The sequence below is a fragment of the Lagenorhynchus albirostris genome, chromosome 4, assembly GCF_949774975.1.
Source record: "Lagenorhynchus albirostris chromosome 4, mLagAlb1.1, whole genome shotgun sequence".
Taxonomy (NCBI): Eukaryota; Metazoa; Chordata; class Mammalia; order Artiodactyla; family Delphinidae; genus Lagenorhynchus; species Lagenorhynchus albirostris.
Window position 1 is genome coordinate 122015051 of NC_083098.1, and position 22344 is coordinate 122037394.

Here is a 22344-nt window from a genome sequence, read left to right on the forward strand (position 1 = left end):
ACTACATGTTTATTTAAATAGCACCCAAGATATATGTTCCATCATAGCCTAGAATAGGTAACTTTTGGGTACAGCTAATATATATATGATATGTGAAGAAAATATTTGGCCTAGTCAACATCACCAATTAACAAATAAGAAATTTCAAGTAGTGATAACGGTTATGGAAAAAACCCAAAAATGGTAGAAGAGAATGTTTCCTTCCCTACAGAAGTAATATGCTTGTGAGTTATTTATGACTTCATTCTAAAATACTATCTTATCTATAAGAGCCTGAATAGGAAATTACTTGTTGAGATTTATATTCATTCATAACTATAAATCAGCAAATCCAAATGGTTTATAATCACCAAGAAATTTGAACCAGGAAAAAATTAAAAATTATTACTTTTTACTTTGGAATCTTCTTTACAATTAACACTGTAGATTTGAACATTCCCTGGAACCCTAAAGCTATACAAAATGTCATATTTTATAATGTCTAGGCAGCTTTACTTATTTTAAAACCAACCACTTAAAACTTTCTATGCCCTGATAATAGTTGCAAGCATGCTGTATTCTAGGATTTTTTCCAAGCATATCATTAGTGCTAACCTTATAGCCTTGAATTTTATTGTGCTTCACTGATATATATATTCCAGGAAACATAACAATTACATTACTGCAGGAGCACAAAGGGAGGAGTGCAGCCCAGTGCTGTTCCACATCCTCTTCCAGGCTTTTTGGATAATATCTGTCTTTGTTCTTAGAATTTTCTGTATCTCTTCATTTGGCTTTGCTCTTATAATTTTCTGTATTTCTTCACTGCAACAGATGTTCAACAAGTTTCTTAAAGTCCACCTTTAAGAAATGTGTGATCTCATCTATGACACCATTTTTTTTCTGGCTAGAAGTGAAGATACAGTGAATACCAGAGACCATCTCTTTCCTTTATGCTTGACTTTCATCAGAAGAGGGAAAAAAGGCATATGGACAAAAGATGAGGAAGCACACGCTAGAATCTGCCATTTCTCAACAAAGTTCATGATCTGCACACAGTGAACTAGGACTGGTATTCAATGACCCACTGTCATTCCACAGATACTCACTGATGGCCCCTTCAATGTCCAACTTAGACAGGAATGATGTACAGCCGAGTGTTAGTGAGGTTTGACTCTAGGCCTGTCCCTGTGCTAAGGGCTTTACCACCTTCTTCCTATGTATTTCTCATAATGACCCCATGGGTTAGGTATGCTACTGTCATTTTAAATATGAAGAAATGAAGGCATAAAGAGATGAAGCAGATGTTCTCATCACTAATAAAGCACTTTTGAAATGTATAGAGTTACCCTACTCTATACATATCATATTAGTTCCTTATGCCTCCCAACAAGCCTGCAGAGCAGATGAAGATCATTGTTATTATGGCTCAAAGCCTCTCCTCCACTTCATATTTAAAGGCTCTTTGGAGGAAAAAAAAGTATGGAGGGATTTTCTTTCCTAGGTTTTTCCTACTTTTAACCTGGGAATGTCTGGGAATCAGACATTGTAAATGCCAAGACACTAGGGGTCCACAGAAATGCGTGCTACACAGATGCAAACTACATGGTTTCTCAGGAAATAAAAAGAAGTTCTAATAAAACGTACTGAAAAGTGATTACACAGGAATAATAATATGGGGCTGTCTGAAAGGAGAAACCTGCTTCTGAAAGAACAGCTTCTCTATTTCCCTTTGAAGGGATTTCAGCTGTCCAGAGCTGTCCTGAAGGAAATCCATCACAGAGAGGAAAGGACATTTCTATTCTACATCCTCCCCATTCTTTTTATGCTCCCCCTAAACCTGCCTCCTCTTGCACCCTCATGGTTGCTTTGCTGCCAGCTGGTGAAGGGAAAGCTATTCCTAGTACAGCAGATGTAGGAAGCACCAGCCAGATGAGCCCTGGACCTGGCAGTCGGTTTGGTTTGGTAATAAGGAAACAGCTTATTCCTAAGAGAAACATAGGAACGGGACACTGAATCATTCTGAGAAACGTTATGCAACAGCTGTGAGATAAATCTTGAAAGAAAGAGGGGGAAAAAAAGGTAGGAAGGGAAGAAAAGAAAGAGAAAGAGAGAGAGAGGTTGGTTTTGTTTCAAAAGGCCTACAAATTCTGGAGTTATGTAAATTCTATTTGGTTCTGTAATATTAATATCAAAATGCTGCTCACCAGCTCCTTAGGCTTCGGTGAAAGTGATTGTGTTCTCTTTATTTTTTTTAATTTTTTGTTGTTGCAGTACGCAGGCCTCTCACCGCTGTGGCCTCTCCCGTTGCAGAGCACAGGCTCCGGATGCGCAGGCTCAGCGGCCATGGCTCACGGGCCCAGCCGCTCCGCGGCATGTGGGATCTTCGCGGACCGGGGCACGAATCCGTGTCCCCTGCATCGGCAGGCGGACTCTCAACCACTGCGCCACCAGGGAAGCCCTGTTCTCTTTATTTTTATAGTCACTGATTATAAAGGCTTGCGTATTAAGAGGCTATGCTTTTCTGATTATCCATAACTAGGCATAGGAATAAGAATTATTTTTTTCTGGAGTCTGTTCTGGGATGGCATCCTATTCTTAAAGAAATCTGCATACAGTTGAGCACTGGCATACTGGTTTGGCCAGGATACTATGTAAGTCTGTTTATGGCACTCTCTTGTCCAACTCTGCACAAGTCTGGGGGAAGGAATCGAGGAATAAAAGAAAATAAATGAAGGTTTCCATGTTTGAAGAAACAAATGTAAAAAAGGGAAAGGAACCAGAATCACAGAAGTTAAAGATATATGAGAAAGGCATTAAAAGCCCAAACGGTAAAGCTGTAAAGAGCCAGACAGCTCATTTTATTTCTGAAGAGTTTGCTAATAGAAGGTTCTTATTTGGATTGATCTAGGCTCTACTTGTCTGGAGTCTTAATAAATGCAGACTCTCTTCTACATTATAGTTCTTCAAATATGTGAAGACAGTTACCATGTTTCTGAGTTGTCTCAGCTATTTCAGCCAATCCTCACGCTCTGCGGTTGTCAGAGCTCCCCTTGGCCCGCAATCCAGTTTGTTGGTGTCCTTCTGAAAAGCTGGCATGTGAATTGAACCTAATGCTCCAGATGTAGTCTGAACAGTGCAAAGTTCAAGTGGGACTATTACCTTCCTTGATGTGCGATCTACACTTTGTGAGGATTCACATCAGTTTATTTGGAAGTTCACGTGGGTGGCATATGATGAGTTCACAGGCAGCTAAAACCCTAAGTTATTTTTTTTCATGTATAATTGTCTTAAGCCAGGTTTCCTGCATTTTGCAGAAGAACAGTTTAATTGGTGAATCTACACAGAGAATTTCCCATTTCCTGATTTTTTTTCTCATTCTTCCTGCCATTTAATGACCCAGAAGATACTTGATTTTGTCATCCAGTATGTTAGCTATTCCTCCTCTGTTAATTTTGGTAAATATGTCTTCACTTGAATCATGTGTTAAAGACTTTGAGCGGACAGCACTAACTCAGAGCAAAGTCTTATAAAATGTTACTGGAGACCTGCCCTCAGATTAACTTTGATTTATCACTCAATTCACTTTGAATGGCTCATTCAACTTTTTACTTACCATTAAGTCTATTTTTTTTTTTTTTACTTAAAAGGATTGACTTTTCTATAAACTTTGTTGAAACTGAGCTATTGTATACCTATAACTTCCCCTGATGTTGGCATGCCAAAAGAAAATTAAGTGATATTTGGGGGGCATGATTTCTTCTCCATGAATCTGAGGTAGATTCTAATGATCACTGATTACTAACTTAATAATAATCAATTGCCTAGTCAAGTAGAATTTTTATTCAGGGCACCATAATCAATTAAACAGTCTTGTTCCTAAAATCCAGACTTTTCTCTTTTTGACATTGGGATACTACACATCTTCAATATTCTGATACATTTACTTTTCAGGAGTCTTCAATAGATGCTTTTCAATTTTTTCACACACGTATTAATGTTCAAAATATGGCAGGTAATTTAATCCACTGTGGATTTTCAATTCAGCTAACTGTTCTTAAAATCTCTTAACCCCCTGGATGAGGTAGTGCTGAAAGCAGTCACTAGAGGGCAATAGAGGGCTGAGAAATAGGTACCAGACTGAGTGACAGCTGGTAGGGCCAAGACACCTGTAGGCTAGAGAAGACCAGCACTTGGTAGGAGAGGCATATCTTTTAGGCTTATCCAAAAATTCCAGTTTAGATACATGGTTCACATAAAAACTGGGACATGATCAAGATGGATCTGCCAGTCAGCACTCAGATGGAGAATACAGCAATGACACACATTTTTAGAAGTTTGATATCAATGTCAGAAAATATCCTTGACAACAGGAATCTTGGTGTCATGGTTGAAGTCTGTATTCAAAGCTAAGATCAAAATAGCACAGACTCAGCCATAACAGCTACAATTTATTGAGTGTCTACCCATATATCTAGCAATAAACCAACAATATCTCTCATTCTTGGAACAGCCTTTGGAAAGTAATAGCATCCTCATTTCATAAAAAGGAAAGTGGGGTTTAAGAAATTTAAGTGGAAGAACTGGAATCTGGATGGAGGTCTGTTGAGCTCCAAAGCATGTGTTCTCTATGCTGAAAGATTGTAGAGTATCCTGATTCAATAATTAGAACTCTGGGAAGAGAGTATGGCAAAAACTTATGACAATCTGCTTCAAAGACCTGCCCTTCTCTCTTAGAACTTGTGGAGAGTGGACACATCTTCTCATTTATCTTGGGCTTCTATTTGCCAGTAATTGTAATCATATTTCATCAATCTTTTACAGTTTGAAGTTCATTCTGCTTTCCAAGGAGACTGTAAACAAAATACATTCTATTTTCTTTAAAGTCTTGAGGCATATGTATACTTTGTAAACATAATATACCATTTTTTTTAGTTCTATGGATTTAATACAAACTTAATGCAATATTCTCAGTAATAGTTTGAATTTCAAATAGGACCTGTACCTTTTGGCCCCAAATATTATCCACATAAATGCAGCACCAGATGGACCTAGTGAAAATGCATACTAATTAATTAAGGGAGGAAATATTTAAAGAGGTAAAAAAGTATTTCCAATTTTAGTATCTGTAAAAAGAATTATTAATGATAGCATAAGAAATGATTTTAAAACTGCTGAATGTTAAATAACTTAGATGGAAGTGAAGATTAAGTGCTCTGGGGAGAAAATAAGATTCAAAAAGTAGCAGAAGTGATGATAAGGTCACTGATGTCAAAGATGCGGGACATGTTTAAATAAAATAAAATTGTTTCAAGAAATGTGAGATTCAAAAAGGCAATGTTTTTAAATATATTGAAAGCATTCTACAACAAGCTTTAGGACTAAGTAAATGAGTATGGTTCTTTATAACTTTACTGTTCTGGGTTTCTAATGGCTTTCTCAGCAAAGAAGTAATTAAAATAATATATTAAAACCAAAATCTATTTTAGACTTTCTGAAAGGATGTCCTCTGGTTTCCTAGAGTCACTGACATCTCATTAGATAGCTGAACATATCCATTACATATCTGAATATACAGAAATCTATTAACAGTGGTCTCCCTTCTCTTTGCCTCCCTCCTTCCCAGCAAATAAAAAATATTCCTTGCAATCAATACAGATTTTTCCTTGAAATTAATATATAAGTTTTCCACAGTAGCTTTCTCTGATCTTAAAAAGTATAATCTGAAAGGAGTATGAAATAGAACAAAATTTCAAGCTTATGTAAATAAACCCATATTTCATATTATTTGCTTGTTTTCATCCTTAATGGGGATATAGATTTCAAATACTTATAAAAGAAAATAAATAAAATGTTTATTTCAAATTCTGCCTCAAACAAAATACTTAGGAAGCTCTATGTTTCAAAAAACCAAAATATCTTCATTCACTTAAAGTTCAACATAGATTATACTTTAGAAGCCCACATCTATCTCTTTTATCTCTCACTGCACTAACTGTCCCAAGGACAAAGATTTCCATAGTTACAGGCATTTTTTGATGTACAGGTATTACCAATAGGTGGGAATTTATCTCATAGTAGCGAGAGAGATGAAGCCAGTTCATACTGGCCAGCAATCCACCAATGGCCCACTTACTGAAAATAGAGCCATGCCTTTTAAATTTGTGCTGTTTCTGAAAGGTCCATGGACATTCAACACCTACACCCCAGGAGCCAGATGTCCGGAAGCTCTTAAAAATAATTTCCAATTTGTTCTAATGCAGTAATGCTTCCTCTTTATTATTCTCTGTGCACTTATCTGTCTTATGTTATTTCTGGTCTCCTTCTTTTCCCCTACAAACAGAGCTATGTTCTTTTTTATCCCCCCTCTCAGTTTCTTGACTGTTTTCTTTAGCATATGTGAGCACACAGCATCTGTTTCTGAGTCTATGCCAGATGGATGCAATTAATTATTGGATAAATCTGAGGAAAGGGAGATCAAGGTACTTTTAACATAGGCAGGGGATAATGGAAGGGTAGAACAGGAACTGAAAAACGGAGACACTCATTATCAGGAACACACTAAAGCCACTTCTCAGAGTTTTGTCAGATCCAGTGGCACTTATGTCTAGTTTGAGAAAGTCCTTGAGCAGTTATGGCAGATGTATTACACTTACCTCCCCCTCCCCTCCCCCAAATTCTCATTAAAATCTATTAAAATAAGTGGACACACTGGTTATTAGTTACATGTTAACTCAACCGATTAACCAACTTCTTTTAGGTCCTAAATCTACGTGGACTCATGGTAATCTAAGTGATTATGTAATTAAAAAGAAAATTTGGAAAAAAGAATCAACAGAAATACTCAGAAGCCCGGGTCCCACGCCATCTTGCAGGGGCTGTGCCAGAGTTTTTATTATAAGAGAAACTACTAGGCTGCAATCTGTTTGGCTTTTCCAAGCACCAAATTCATATGACTAGACCTCAGTGAATACCATGAAAATAATAATGACATGTGCAGAGTGCTTTCCAGTCTACATATTGCTTTATTTAAACTTCATAATTGTTATAATCCTCATTTATGGTTAAGGGAACTGAATCTTAGGGAGGTAAAATGAATTAGTTAGGATCACATAGTGAAAGACAGTGTTTTAAACCACAACTTTCAAAGGCCAAAATGAGACTTTCTGATCCCAAATCTTGTGTTATTTCTACAATGTTGTGCTGCCTTTCTTCAAAATCCTTTAACAGATTCTACATTGTAGGAACAATAATGCTGCTATTTTTAAATATTTTTTAATGTGATTTTTAAAGAAAATGTTGCCTTTTAGTATCTTCCAGCAACAGGGGCTATGGTTTAACATTTTATGAAGATAATGTTTCTAAGCCATTTGTAGTATGGTAACTGAGTCTTTTTAAACCAAAAGTTTAGAAATGTTATTGAAATCTACTTAAACATGCTTACTCGGTTCCACTTTATTTTATTTGGTCAGAATTTTTTTTTCTGTGTATTGAAACTTGCAGTTTCTGTAGACTGTAGCCTTAGCAAACCTAAAACCTCACCCAGGGATCCTCATGGTTACTGACAAGTACTTACCTAAATGTGCCAACAACTCATGAATAATGTAATGCCTCAGGATAAAGAGCACTGATTTAACCAAAATGTGTTGAGAAAATAAAGTTTCAAAGCACACTAATTTTGATTACCTTTGATTAAAGTGCTGTTACAATTATAAAGGTTTCTGAACTAAAGATAAAGGACATATATTCATTGAGATGAGGGAAAAATAGATAACCATGTCTTTAATTAGACAATTTAATCTCTAAGTTAATGTGTTTTCACATTAAGCATGTTTGAGCTCACACTTTTTATAAAAAGGCCTGAAATATCTCTATAGCTGAAATATTCAAAAAAAAGTTAAAGGCAATTGCTCAAATTTTAAAGCAAGTATGTTCACTCTGCTTGGGGCAAAACATAAAAATATTTAGCTGAATAGGGAATAGTTTATGAAGTTCTGAGCAGCTAAAACAAGAGTGTTTTTTATAAAAACATTGCAAATGACAATTTTGTAATTTTAATAGAAACAAAGAATACCATGAACAAGTCTCTTTCTTAGAGATTTTGATCTTGTCCAGAGGCCAAAATAAATGGACTCTTTGATCCTCACTGATCCTCTGATAGTACTGTACAGGTGCTTCAGTGAAAGGACTGGAAATGACCTGTGAGCTGCCTATTTATGATGCTGCCCTAACTCCACCGAACTCTTCCACTAGTGGCCTGGGATGAAGGACAAGGCCCTACACTTGCCAGATGGCCAGCATTAGATAAATAAGCTATGGAGGCTCCTGGAAACTACAGTGAGGTGTGGTGGTGTTCCCTGCTTCTGAACACTTGGGTAGGGTTTGGGGTAGGAGTGGGGAAGCTTGCCTTGGAAGCCTGGGGAGTCAGGCTACATTTGTGCAGGTGGGAGAGCGCATATTTTGTAGTAGAGGCTTGTTTGTGTATGAACGTTTACTTCTGTGGACCAGCTTCTCTTGACTTAGCCCAGTATTCAAGTGGCTATGAGAAGAGAAAGCAAATTCCACCCTATCCTGGGAGACACACTAACCTTATTTTGTGAATTTGGAGTCCTCTGCCTCATACAGTCCGGCTGAGGTACTGAAAGCAAGAAAAACCATTTTGAAATATAAATTAGATCATGGCACATCTGCTCAAAACCTTTTCTGTGGCATCTCATCACTCTTGGGTTAAGGACCATACATGGTCTGGTCCCTGATTTTGCCTCTGTTCTCATTTCCTACCATGTTCTGCTCATTCACTCCACACCAGCGTCCTGACCATTTCTCAACAACACCAAGCCGGCTCCAATCCCAGGCCCTTTGTCCCTGTTGTTCCCTCAGCCTGGACCAACTGTGGGCTTACCTTATTCCTCATTTCATTCAAATTGCAAATGTTTCCTCTTCACAGACACCTACACTGTGTGCCCTATAGAAATAGGGCAATTCCTCTCACTCTCTTTTTCCTTAAGTTGCTTTATTTTTTTAATAGTATTTATGACTTCTTAACATTGTATCATCTTTTTATTAATATACCTATTAGGTATAAAGTGCCATTTTTATAGGTTAAAAAGTCCCAATATCAGAAACTTAAATGATACTGCCTAGTAGATATACATGCAACCTGTTTATCTTCATTGATGTATTTTTTTATGTGAAAAAATTTCATGTAAATTAACTTCTATTAGGAAGAATGCAAGTTGGTTGGATTATTCTATTCTATTTTATCTAGTCTATATTATTTTATAAGTTTTGTTTATTTTGTAAGGAAATTAGCTATTGTCACAAAATGTTCTTTTTGAATCACATACATTTATTATATATAAATTAGAGTATATCTATATAAACCATTATATAGTTTATGAAAACTAAGTGCTTTGCTAACATTTACTTCACATCGAGTTCTTATTACATGTGTAACCCAATCATGATGAAACAGAAAAACACTCCACAAAACAAAAGCTCGAGGAAATAAGGCTAAGGAATGAATTAAGGTATTTATAAGTTATGAAAATGATAGCTTATGGTAAGTATTCTAATCCCACTGAATATAAGTAAGGACAGAAGAAGCTTAACTGGAATTTAAAATTGGTAAGGAAGGGGAACTTTCTTGCTTATGTGGTTGAAAATAACCAACCATCATTTTTTTAAATCAGAGAAGTATTTGGATTTTCTTCTCTGGATTTTTTTTTTTTTAATGAAAATTACCTTTTGGAAATTGTTTAGCTATCATGTAACTCCAACTTAAGCAAACTATGTCCAAAGCTGCTACAGAAAGAAACAAAACTCATTCCCAAGTTGTTCTGGGATAATAACACATCATCTTACTTATGAGAAGACAAATTACATAATTCAGCCTCTCCCTATTGTATCTTGATTTTAATCAGAAAATTAATATATTAAGAAATGTAAAAAATAAAAAATCTTTTCACTTATAATAAGTAAAATTAAATTATTCAGTAAGGATAAAACAATCTTGTAACTTTAAAGTTTTGATTTGAAATTTATAGTAGAGATATAAGATAACTGTTTATCCACAGGATATACAGATATTAGTGATAAAATACAAGTGGATATAAAATATCTGGAAAATGCACAATATATATTTATGCTTCTTTGCCAGTTATATCCAAATGGTAGCTCTTTGGATTATAGTCTGATGATAATTTCTCTTTTTCCCTTTCTCTTTTCGTTGTCTTTATATTTCCAACTGACTTAGGCCTCTCTCTAATTATCTGGAACAAGATATAATTTAAATTATAACCAAGTATTCATTGAACCCCATCTCTTAAACAAGACTAAATGGGTAGATGAGACAAGTTAACAAAACAGACTTGAATTGAAATATAATAATTTTTCAAGTCAACACTGGAGAAGTTGAATATTCATTGAGCTATATGCCCAAGCTTAAAAAAAATTAAAATATCTTTTAAAATTTCTTTGTCTAAAAATATGAGAATAATATTGGGGAGGATAGTGATTTTGCAAGAAAGTGAGATAAAGCCTACTCTATAAAAACAAACACTTAGAATAAAAAAAATTAGGATCCAAATTATTCATATTAATAAAGGAGCCTCCTTTTTTTTACAGGGTGTTGTTAATATATTGTTCCCTTAGAACATAAAGAGTTAAGAAAAAAAGAGGATCTAAGCTATAAAAAGCAAAAATATTAAGAAATATTACAAATATACTAGAAACAAGTAAGACACATATTCACTTGATAAATAGTGACTGTTTACTATATGCCATGTAATGTCAGATACAAGGCAAATTAAAAATTTTAAGACAAGGCCTGTGCCTTTGAAGATCTGTAGTACTGGTAAGTGTCAATAAAATGTGTGAATAAAAAAGGAGAAACCCGTCTGCAGGAATAAACAAAGGAAGTAAAATTTGACTTGAGTTTTGAAGGATAAATCACAGGATGAGAAAGGGGTAAAAGGCATTACAAAAGGAACAGCATGAAAAGGCATAAAAGTATGAAAAAGAGATAAGTTCATGAAATGGTGACACGATCAGATGTAAGTAGGTACTTGGGTACTTGGAGGAGTGATGAGAAAGGAGTCTTGGAGGAGTGATGAGAAAGGCGTCTGGGAGGATAGCAAGAGGCTGGTTTGTGAGGGGTCTTTTGTGCCAAGCAAGACGTAGGCGCCCCATTGTCGAGAGTACCATCCAATATGCAATTTAGTAAGGTAATTTCAGTGGCTTAATGAAAAAAAATGGCAGAACGAAGAGAATGGTGGCCATGGACCATTTCATAAGCTGTTGCAACTGTACAGGTAAGACGAACCTACATAATTATGTATTTTGTCGTACATAGAGAATACATTTTACTTTAGAATAATTAGTGTTTTAAATAACTGTGGGCTGCTCATAATTATGAAATGTTTTTAGGCAAGGCTAGGTTTATGGAGGCAGCCTGAGGAGGACTCATTACATAGCAAGTTAATAGCATTAAGGCTTCAATGTGATGTCTGATGCTTTGGGATGATGACAGTTCTTTTATATTCAGCTCTGCCTAAGGTATTTTTTAATTTACATAGCTTTTATTTACATATCTTATTTCCATTTTATTTATGTATCTTTATTACCATCTCTAAACATCTTCTTTTAAAAAATTAATTTCAGAAACCTCTCCTGAGAAAAGTGAATACAAAAATAAATCCTGTATGACTGCAAAGCTAATAAGCAATACACTTTATTGGAAAATAAAATGTAAAATTAAGTCAGCTAGCCATTTATTTGAGAATGGCAATGCATCTTTAAAGTTCTTCTGCAACAAATGTGCCTTTTAATTCCATCGAGTAGGAAAATTTTAAATCCATCTTTCCAGTATACAACATTGAAAAACAAAACCTAACAACTCCAAGTTCTCTCTCTATTGTTGAGCACAAAACCATACGCACAAATGCACAACATATGTTCTCATAGTTCATGCCCACTGATTTGTCTGTATATTGAACACAATGGTTTTCTTCTTTTACGTTTCTTTAAAAAAAAAAAAAAGTAACATTAACTTGCAAGAAGGACTCCAAATTGCCTATGTGAGGAAAAACCTTAAAAGTCAGACAGAATTTCATCTACATGGCTTAAATACATCTTTTAATCTCATGATGTAATGGCAGTTGTAAAACTTTTATGCATAAATAACAAATCGGTCAAGCACACAGACCTTCTAAGACATCCTCTCTGGACAACATCCCCTAAGTTAGGAGTCAGTGATTACCATTCTATGTTCCATGCTAAGGTGCTCAAGAAAACAGCTTTGTATTGTGTGACATATACAAGTGCAGCAAATCTTTTTAAATTTTCATGTTGTTTTGGGAACCTTTTTAAAAGAAACTGTAAGCCAGCATACGGAAAATTATAAACATGGCCCAAGTCTGCCTGGAATCTAATTAGGGATGCCTTCCAGCTGTTGCCAATGCCTGGAGCCTCTATTTCATCTTACTCTCTCCTTCCAAACTACCATGGAAAAGAAAGTTGAACAGCAGTTCTACTGATGCAACTTGAACTGAATGAGGCGGCCCAGTAAAAAAGGAGATGAAAAATCAGCCACCTTACTTAGTGTTCCTGTACATAAAGCACTGCACTATGAAAATCCAGTCTAACTGGGGAGAGTTACAGAAGCAAAATTAGTCCTAAATAAAAAATTATATGCTTAACCAGTAGCCAAGAACAGTGTTATCAAGGTTATGATTAAAGACAGAATTCAGTCTCATGTTTCCCCATGTGTAGAGAGGTTAAGGAATCCATTAATTATTTTCCTATTTGTACTACATTCCCCAAACCAGACACCTATGATAATTAAAGAAGGTCTGTAAACCATTAGCTTTGATAAATGTCAGGTCTCTGCATCACAGATTTGCTCTTTTTTCTCTCAATATATTAACCTGAATATTTTGTCTTTAGCTGTTATATATATATATATATATATATATACACACACATATATATATACTAATGTATATATAACAGGGCTTAAGGCATAGCATATTTGGAAAACGCTGATCTGGATCTTTAAGGATAAATAAGATTTCAAATAGGCTAAGAAGAGGGCAACTGTGGCACGATTTTACCTCTCTCTTTTGTTTAATCACTTACTTTCCGCTAAATTCCCCTCTATTTTCTGCTATGCCTTCACCCACCTCTTCAAGTGTTTGTCTGTATCTTGAAAATACGCTCTCTTTGAACCTGCTACTTTTTAAATTACCACACTATTTCTCTCCTGCTTTTCTTTCAAGACCAAAGCCGTCACACAGATTACACACACTCTTTTTATTTTTATACTCCACTTACTCTTTTAATAATTTCTGCAGAATCAAAACTATTTGAGTTTTGGGAGGGGGATAAAATGATGACTTTCTTCTTAAAATAGTGACTTTAAAGCACTATAAAAATTGTAATAATAACTGGAACTGTCTGAAAAGAATGTTTCTTTGCAGGCAAATGTTGTTAAATTAAGTAATCTGCCTCAAATTGCTGCAGACATATTTTTGAATGGCTCACCCAGAACATATACCTCATAAAACAATAGCATACTGTGGGGTTGGGGTGATGGAGAAATGATTTCTGTTTACCCTCAGTGCAGTGTTCCGTCCCATTAACAGCTTTACCTCTAAATATGCATGACATTTCCTTCAAAAACAATCTTCTGTTTAATGTTTCAAATGCACAGACCAGTCCTGACCTAGTGAATTAATTCCCTAATATTGAATCATTCTGGCCAAACATGAGTCAGAGTAATAAAGTTCCCCAAGACACTTAGCTGTTAGAACATCAGGGACATATGTGAACCTGTTAACAATTTCACAGTCTCAAGGGAGACAGAATATTTAACTTTTATGAAAGGCCAGGGTAAGAGAGAAAACAGCATTTCATTTGTTTCATATCTTTTTTTAAAAACTGAAGTATAGTTGATGTTATATATGTTATAATACAATATTATATATGTTAAAGATGTACAATATAGTGATTCACAATTTTTATGTTTCATGTTTTATCTTTTATGAATTTCAACATTTATTAGAGGAGCCTCAGTTTGCTATCTTTTTTTATTTATATAGGTACAACGATCAGGTATAGCATTTAAACACAAATTTTACAGACACTCGCTAATGTTTCACTTTCTATTTAGCTTGATTTTTTTAGACCATTTGGCAACTACAATCAACATAGGATTAACTGTTTCATCAGAATGTTGTATATGGTTGCATAGTACCAAATAGTATTTTGTTTCTGAAAAATGGAGTACAAATATGAAGCCAAATAGCGTGGCTTAAAGTCAGAATATTCTCCACTTTGAATTTTGATTAATGCCTATTTTGGTTAATGTTACTATGATCTACCAATCACCCGAATAGAACTTTTCTGAAAACCGTCTAGTTTCTCCTCTACTTCAAGCTATGTTCATTCACGTATTAAGTAATGTCCATTCTATCACTAACTGTCTCTTAAATTTTTGTTCTCTTTTCCTCTCTTACTATTTGACTTATCAACTTCTCATTTCTCATCTGAACAACTGATTCTCCTGCTGTAGAATTAGAGAAATAATAATGAGTCATTTGAAGTATAGTAGGCATTTTATAAAGTCTACAAAGGAGAACAAATTCTAAATGTTAGTTCCCAATAACTGTTCTACAACATGTTAACTACAACTTAGTTATTGAATAGCAATTTCCTCCTACTCTTTTCTCTCTACTGGGATATTGAAATGGTATTTGATGACAAGAGAAAATCTTGAAAGTCTGACACCTGAAAAGCCTTTTCCGCTGTATAGGCATTGTGGTTTCATTATTATTTTCCACGTACCTCCATGTCCCCTCTTTTGGGTGTTAAAGTCTTGCATGCCCCCTCCACTGTAGTATTATAATACCTCAAGATTATTACTGAATTGCCTCATCTTTAAAAGCTATTATCGATTCTTTAAAAGCATCAAAATGAACATCATAATTTGTAAAAAAAAATATATGCTGTAATCAAAGCATTTTCTTTAAGAAATGTGTTTAAGAGATTGGTGGCTTTTTGTTGCTGCTCCTTCTGTGTCATTATTTTTACATTTTATACACTGATGCCTGTATTCTATATTCTTGAGAGAGATTATTGAAAAGGTACTCATTTGTAGCATTCAGTCAGTAATTCATCTTCCTTGACATGTTGGAAAATTACTCCCAGAGTAGATTAAATAGGCCTGAGTATCTCAAACAATGACCCAGGAGCCCTGGAGACTGGGCAGAGGGGCCCTGAGTCTACCTTAGAAGGAAGGGGTTGAGGGTGGGAACCCCTGCCAGCAGCTCTGCTTTATATGTTTTGTATACTGGGCTATTCCATCAAAGAAATTCACTTGAATAAAAAGTTCCACAGTTAAAAAAAAAAAATGGAGTTTGTAAATCACAGAACAAGTTTTAAGTCCAACAAGGAAATAAACAAATTTACCTATGGCAGGCAAACATGTGTGAACTGGCCAGCTCCTTGAGATCAAAAATAAGTAATGGAGAAAGAGACAGCAGTGTGGTTCCTGTGTAGACAGCCAGGGATGTGATACTAAAATCCTGCTTCAGAGACCAGGGGAAGGCCTTCAGCACTTGGGAAGTGAAATAACACTTATGTGACAAGAGAATGTGGCTTGACTACAGTTTCACACAAAGATTTAAAACTAAGAGACTTACAGGAGGGATCTGAAATTGCAAAAGGTTCTTTTAGATTCAGCATTCTTTAAGAAATAAATCATTGAAAAATATCTTTTGCATCAGTAAGAGATTTTTTGCAGTGCTTGTCCTTAAAATCCAAGAAAAGGAAAATGTGGGTTTGCCGTTACATCAGACAAGGTTGGACCTTTTGATCTCAATAGGAGGGTAACTAAGGTGAATGAATGGAAGCAAACATTCCTCTCAATAAAACTTTTCTCAGGGTCTGCACAGCTGTTGACTGACTCTTTGGTCCAGAAAACAACAGCAGTAATACAACTTATTCAGGGCGGTTCATAAGCTATTTAGGAAGTGCTTTACTAACTTGAAGAACAAAAAGAAGAGATCACCAAAGGGGGACGTTTTATTAAAAAATGCCTGTTTTTCTAAAAATAAAAGCAGATATTCTATTTTTAGTCATTTTAAACTGAGAAACAAAATGGGTGTGCCTTAAATTAAAAACAATGTAATATAAGAAGTAAAGCATTAATATCATAACTCTAAAATTACAGGTGCAGGGCCAACCACAAAGCACTGTCCAGACTCTTTGGCACTGACATTAATCCAAGAGAAAGGGAGATATGTGTAGGTGTGTGCATGTTTGTTTGCAGACACTTGGTATTTGATCTGTCTGAAGGAGCAGCATTTTCAGCATGGTGGAAATAGAGGGAAATGTTGAGTTCATACTTCGGCTCTTCTTGTTGGTTTCTTTTTTCATCAACCATCTAAGAAACTCTGGATGTGCAGAGTTTGTGCCTGTAAATCCAATCCGGTAAAGTGATGGGAATGGTGAATTCACCCAGTCAATGCCATCCTGGGACAGCCTTGGGGCCCATGGACAGCCATCCTTGCCCTAAAAAGCCTCTTCCTCCACATTTACCTGTGCTGCTTTGTCTTTGTTTTTAAATATTAGTAAGTGGCTGAGCCAGAATCAAATGCTCAAATGCAGATCTTCTGACCCCCATCTACTACTCTTTCCCCAAACTATACTGTGAAATGAAATATATATATATTATATATATAATGAAAAAAATATTACTGCAATCCTTCAAACCTCAGGGAGTCAGGCAAAGGAGAATGGAGAAGCAAAGGCTAGTTTTCATTGATGGGCTTTGAAGTGTACAATGTAATTGTCAAAGAAGTTCCTATAATTTGTGATCAGTAGTAACTTTACCTGTTTGAGTGAGCACTTTTATTTTATTTTTTTTGATTTGTTTTTTTTTGCTTATAGCAGAATGAATGACCTTGAAGTTGTACTTGATTCCTCTTTTTCTTTCCAACCATCCAACCCATTTGTAGTCCATCCAAAAATTCTGTCTGCTCTACCTGTGGAATGTACTTAGAATTGACCCCTCTCCATCACTCCTCTCCACACCCCATCACTTCTCACACAGGTTAGTGCGATGGTCTCTTTACTAGGTCTTCCTGCTGCAAACCTTACCTCCAGGATCTATCCTCAATAATCTGCCAAAGCAATTCTGTTAACACCAAAGTTGGGTCATGTCACCCCTCCGCTCCAAGCCTTCCAATGGCTCCCATTTCACTCAGAGTGGAAGTCAAGATTCCCTGCCTTGGCCTTCATTGCACTACAGGATCTGGCTCCCTTAACCGCCTTGACCTCACCTCCTCCTACTCTCCCCTACCCCCTCTCTGATCCAGCCTAGCTGGACTGGCCTCTTGATGGTACTTGAGCACACCAGGGGTGCCCCTGTCACAGGGCCTGTGTGGTTACTGTCTGCCTGGAGCAGCAACATACGAGACTCCCTCCTTCACCTCCTTTCTTAGTGAAGCCTTCCCTGACCTCCATGATATTGCTCTCTTCACCCTTAACTCTTAACCTCTTAATTCCCATCCTGTTTCCTGCTATGTTTTCCTTCTCAGGGCATATTGCCCTCTAGCACACTATATATTTTATTTATTTGTGTCTCCTTGCACTAGAATAAATCCCACGAGAACAGGGATTTTTGGAGGTTGTGTCAACTGATATGTTTCCCAGTGCCTAGAACAGTTTCTGGCAGAGTAGGTGCTCAGTATTGAATGAATGAATGAATAATGAATGAATTTCAAGGAAACAAAAACAAGAAGCCCAATTAAATCAAGGGTCATTACCTCATGAACCATCAAATGGTAATGGGAAGCTTCATGAAGGCTTACACTGAGTTTGACAAATTAGTCAATGCATAGTTTTCTTCCCTATAGAACATCTAAGGATATGCATTTAACTTTGGGAATCTCCTTTACAAGAATGAGAAATAGTAACATTCACCTACCTCACAGATTTGTGGTGAGGATTAAGTGACAATATAAACATTTGCCTCAACAAAACTCTAAGTTACTTACGTTTTTTGTTTTGTTATTTTGACATCTGAGATCATTCAGAGCCGTATCAGAAAACAGACCTGAAAAGTTCTATTGTTGGAACCAAATCACTAAATTATTCTAGCAATTCTCAGACTACTGATCCAAATGGCCCAATTTTCTTTTAAAGGCAAACAATTACAATGAATTCCTCAGCTAATTCAGACTATGTACAACACTATAGAAAATTAGGATATACATGTATTCATCAGGAGACTGATGCAAATTAGATCAAATCCATAGTTTAATTTAAACAAGACCCTGAAATAAATGTCCACTTTCTTCAAGTTGTCATTGTAGTAGAAAAGTTCTAAAAGAAAAGAGTAGTGTGCCAAAATGTCTATCTCCTAGCATCTTTAATTTTAGGATTTAGTCCTTAGAAATTCAGTTGCTTTTTGCTCTTGAGTCAACTGCTTTGCCCAAAATAGGAATCTTTTTATCATTCATTCTATGGGAGAGCAGAAACACATTAATAGAGAAGGTGTCTCTTCAAAAGTTAGACCTTTGAGACCTGAAACAAGCTTTCAATTGTAGAACATAGGAGGAAAAATGCACTTGCAGCTTGGATAGTACTTAATTAAATAGTCATATGCACAGAGTAGGTGTTAAATAAATGGTGAAAAAAAGAGAGATAAAGATGGTTATAAATAGTCTTGGAACATTAAAGGCTAAAAGTATATTGCAGTGTTAATCGGTATGGTTTCTGAAGAGCAACTTCACTATCACCAAGCAGCCTGTTAGTGATCTGGCATCTCAGGCCTCACCCTAGACCTTCTGAAACAAATTTCTGGGGAAGAGCCCAGAGGAATAAATGCTCTAACAAATTCTCCAGGTGGTTGATAATTTTATTAATAATTTAAGTATTCTTACAAATTCTAAAAGGTAAACTAATAACATTATCCTTAATTTATATGTGAAACAAATGAACAGCAAGAACAGATTCCAGTTTTCCCAAATTGAATGGGAAAGCCAGTTTGAAATGAGTTTCTGGTTCTTAGAATAACTATATTTAGGTTTTTGTTGTTTTACTTAAATAAGATATTCATTTATTTCTACTCTAAAGATAAGCTATGCAGCTATACCTAACCCCTCCTGTCAACCATCTGAATAATGTAGTGGAAAATCATAATTTTGGGGGTTGGAATTCTAGTCTCATTACTTACTATGGGATTTTGGCCAAGACACTTTACTTCTGTGAGCTTGATTTCTTCTTATGTAAAATGTGGATATTAATAATTATCCCCAAGTTATGAGGCTTAGAGAATATATTGAGATATATATATATAATACATATATAGATAAATAGATTAAATATATTAGAGAATAGTATACGTATACAAAATATATTCCTTAAGTGTCACATAAATGGTACATCTCCACTCCCAATATTTTATCTTCAACTAAATGCTTTAGCTAGAAAAATGTACAATTAAATTAATTTTATAGCATTACAAAGACAACCAAACAAGGATCAAAGAAAAAACTGATTTCAAGTATTTGAGCTTATATTTTTAAGTGTGTTAAAAAATCTAAACTAAATTAAACTTTAATTTGATGAGTATGAATTACTCAGTTTACATACATTTATTATACATTTATTATGGCCTTATCTATGCAAGAACCTGATGTGTTCAAAGGATATAACACTGTCTTTAACCTCATGATGTTCAATCTCAAAGATAATTTTTAAGTCTAATAAAACAATTAAAAAATTCTTGAGCTCTTCAGATTCAAGAATATGGCACAATCTTTTTATAAATTTGTAATAAATTACAGATTTATTAAAAATCTTAAAATTAATGATCATTTATGGTATACATTTATAGTCTAATATACTATATTATAATATAGTATATGTTTAGTATATTATAATATAGTATAATATATGTTTAGTATACATTATGGCATACATAATACAATTAATATAGCATCATATTATACTATCAAAATTACACTATAGATTGATAATTATAGTATAGACTAATATAGTATAAATTAATAATTAGAGCGGAGCTCGCAAGTACAGATAACTCATGAATTTTTGCTAGATAGGAGAGCAGAGAAATTGGGTCAATTAACTTTTTTGCTTTGCTTTTGTTTGTAGACAGAAGGAACTTAAATTCATTTACATGCTGATGGAAATGATTTTGTAGAGACATAAAAATTAATAACGAAGGAGAGAAATGGTAAAACTGTAGGACTCAGGCGCGTGAGGAGGGGAGAAGGAGCTCTGGGAGCCACGTGTCTTTGACGGGTTCGAACACTTCAATGCCCTACTGGAGGAAGGAAGGCAGAGACATGGCTGTCGATGCCCGTAGGTCAGGAAATGTTACACTGGTGATAGGAAAGAGATAATTCACTATTGCTTCTTTCCTCTCAGTGGAATTGTGAAGAAAAGTAATGAGCTGATGAGGGGATATTGGCAATCTGAGGAGATGAGAAATCTTGAAATAGTAGTTCTGAAGAATTGGACATATACTAAAGGAAGGTTAGAGGATCACTGGGGCATTTATGCGTGCCTATTTCGGATTTGTGGTCATGAATTTAATTTAATCGAGTATTGGTTGCCACTCAGGTTCCTGCTACTGTGTCCACCTATTGGTTGGACCTTCTCAGACTCTGAACGTTGCCAAACCATGCTTATCCAGCTTGTATGGACACTGTGCATGGAATAACCCAGTACTCTCACAGGGTCCTGTTAGTTTCCCCAGCCTTTTTCTCATCCAGATCTGGTTCCCTTACTCTCTCCAGCAAGCTGGAGAATGACCAAGTATTGAGAAAGCGTATCAATGTATCTCCTCAGCAAGGGTACAATGACCTAGCAATTATTTTCTGGCTTTTCTCCTGCCAGGTGTAGGTGGTTAGTAGACTGGTGTTGGTGATATGATGGATACATGACACTGATTCTGTCTGGTCAGTGGAGAGAAGAGTCCCATTTATTGCTTTAAAATGATCAATAATGTTCTTTGTTGGAAAAAATCATGTGCAACATGCCTTTGAATTCTAAGAATTCTATCACTTTTTTGGTGCCACATTTTATTATACCCAAGAAAATGTGTATAAAGGTGTAAAATGATCAGGGAAGTACTGAAGGGGAGATGAGGGACATAGAAGGTCTGCAAGGATGCAATGGTGTTTCCCAGAGGAGAATGAAGAACATTCTAGCAAAGGGAATTCTGCTTAGAAGGGAACAGGGGGGTTAAGGAGCATAGCCCTTGTGGGAAAGTATAAGTACCCTGGCAGGGATAATCCACAGAGGGTATAAATGGAAAAGTGTTGGGAGATTGTACCCGAATCTTGTCAGAGGGCAGATTTTGAAGGTCCTTATATGGAATGCTTAGGAACTGGGCTTTAGTCTACAGGTAATGGCAGTTTCTAAAAGATTTTAAAGCAGGGAGTGGCATGATTTTGACTGTGCTGCAGAGATTTCACTCAGGTCTTAGGGTGGAGTGTGGATTCAAATGCTGCAGGCAATATAATCATTTAGGAAGTTAATGAAATAGTGATCATAAAGTACGTGAAATTTCAATCACCATGAAGCCTAGAACAATGTCTTATTTTAAAACTCTTTATTGCACACCTACTGAGTGGTAGTCCCTGGGGTGAGCAGCATTCAAAGCTGAATAAGATGTAGTAATGATATTCAAGAAAATGTTTTAAAATGATTGTTGATTGAAGGAATTTGAAGTAATTAATCACTGGCCTTTCCATTACCCAATTTTTAATTCTTCTCATTTAGTGTGGTACTCTTAATGTCACTGTTTAAACATACATCTACTTTTGCTTGTCACAGCCTTAGCAGGCTTCCAGCAGATTTGGCCAAGCATGACGACAGCAGCATGCCAAGTGTGACAACCAGCAACAACACACACAATCTCCAAGTGTAGAAACTTAAAAAATATACCCCTAATCACCTTCCTGGACATTTCAGAACAAAAATATACGAGAAATCCTGGTGGGTAAAATATATTAAAATTGAAACATGGAATTTAACTTTTTGTGCTTACAGATTGAAACTGGAAAAGAGATATGAGTATACCCACAGCTTTTATAAAGAACAAGCAGTCAGTTCTTTTAAAGTTAGTATGTGATTAAACATTATGGAGCTATAGCTCTAAATGTAGAAGAATGTTTACTTAAAAACTATGTAATACTTAAACGTTTTCAAACTATTTTCATATATGTTATCTCAAGTGCTATAACCTTTGAGATTATCATTATTCCTATCCTACAGATGAAAACATGGAGTCTCCGAAAGATTAAATTACTCATTCAAGGGTCATAGAAA

General features: G+C 35.6%; 1 protein-coding gene across 2 annotated transcripts in view; it reads right to left on the reverse strand.

The window, feature by feature from the left end:
• Positions 1 to 22344, reverse strand: part of ARSJ (arylsulfatase family member J) — an 89193-nt gene that overhangs the window by 41486 nt on the left and 25363 nt on the right. Inside the window, exon 2 of one of the 2 annotated variants that reach the window (XR_009540403.1) lies at positions 8568 to 8617. The exons of the other annotated variant lie outside the window; for it this stretch is intronic. The gene's annotated coding sequence lies outside the window, so the exon portion shown is untranslated. The remainder of the gene's footprint in view (positions 1 to 8567; positions 8618 to 22344) is intronic. 2 annotated transcript variants of the gene reach the window in all.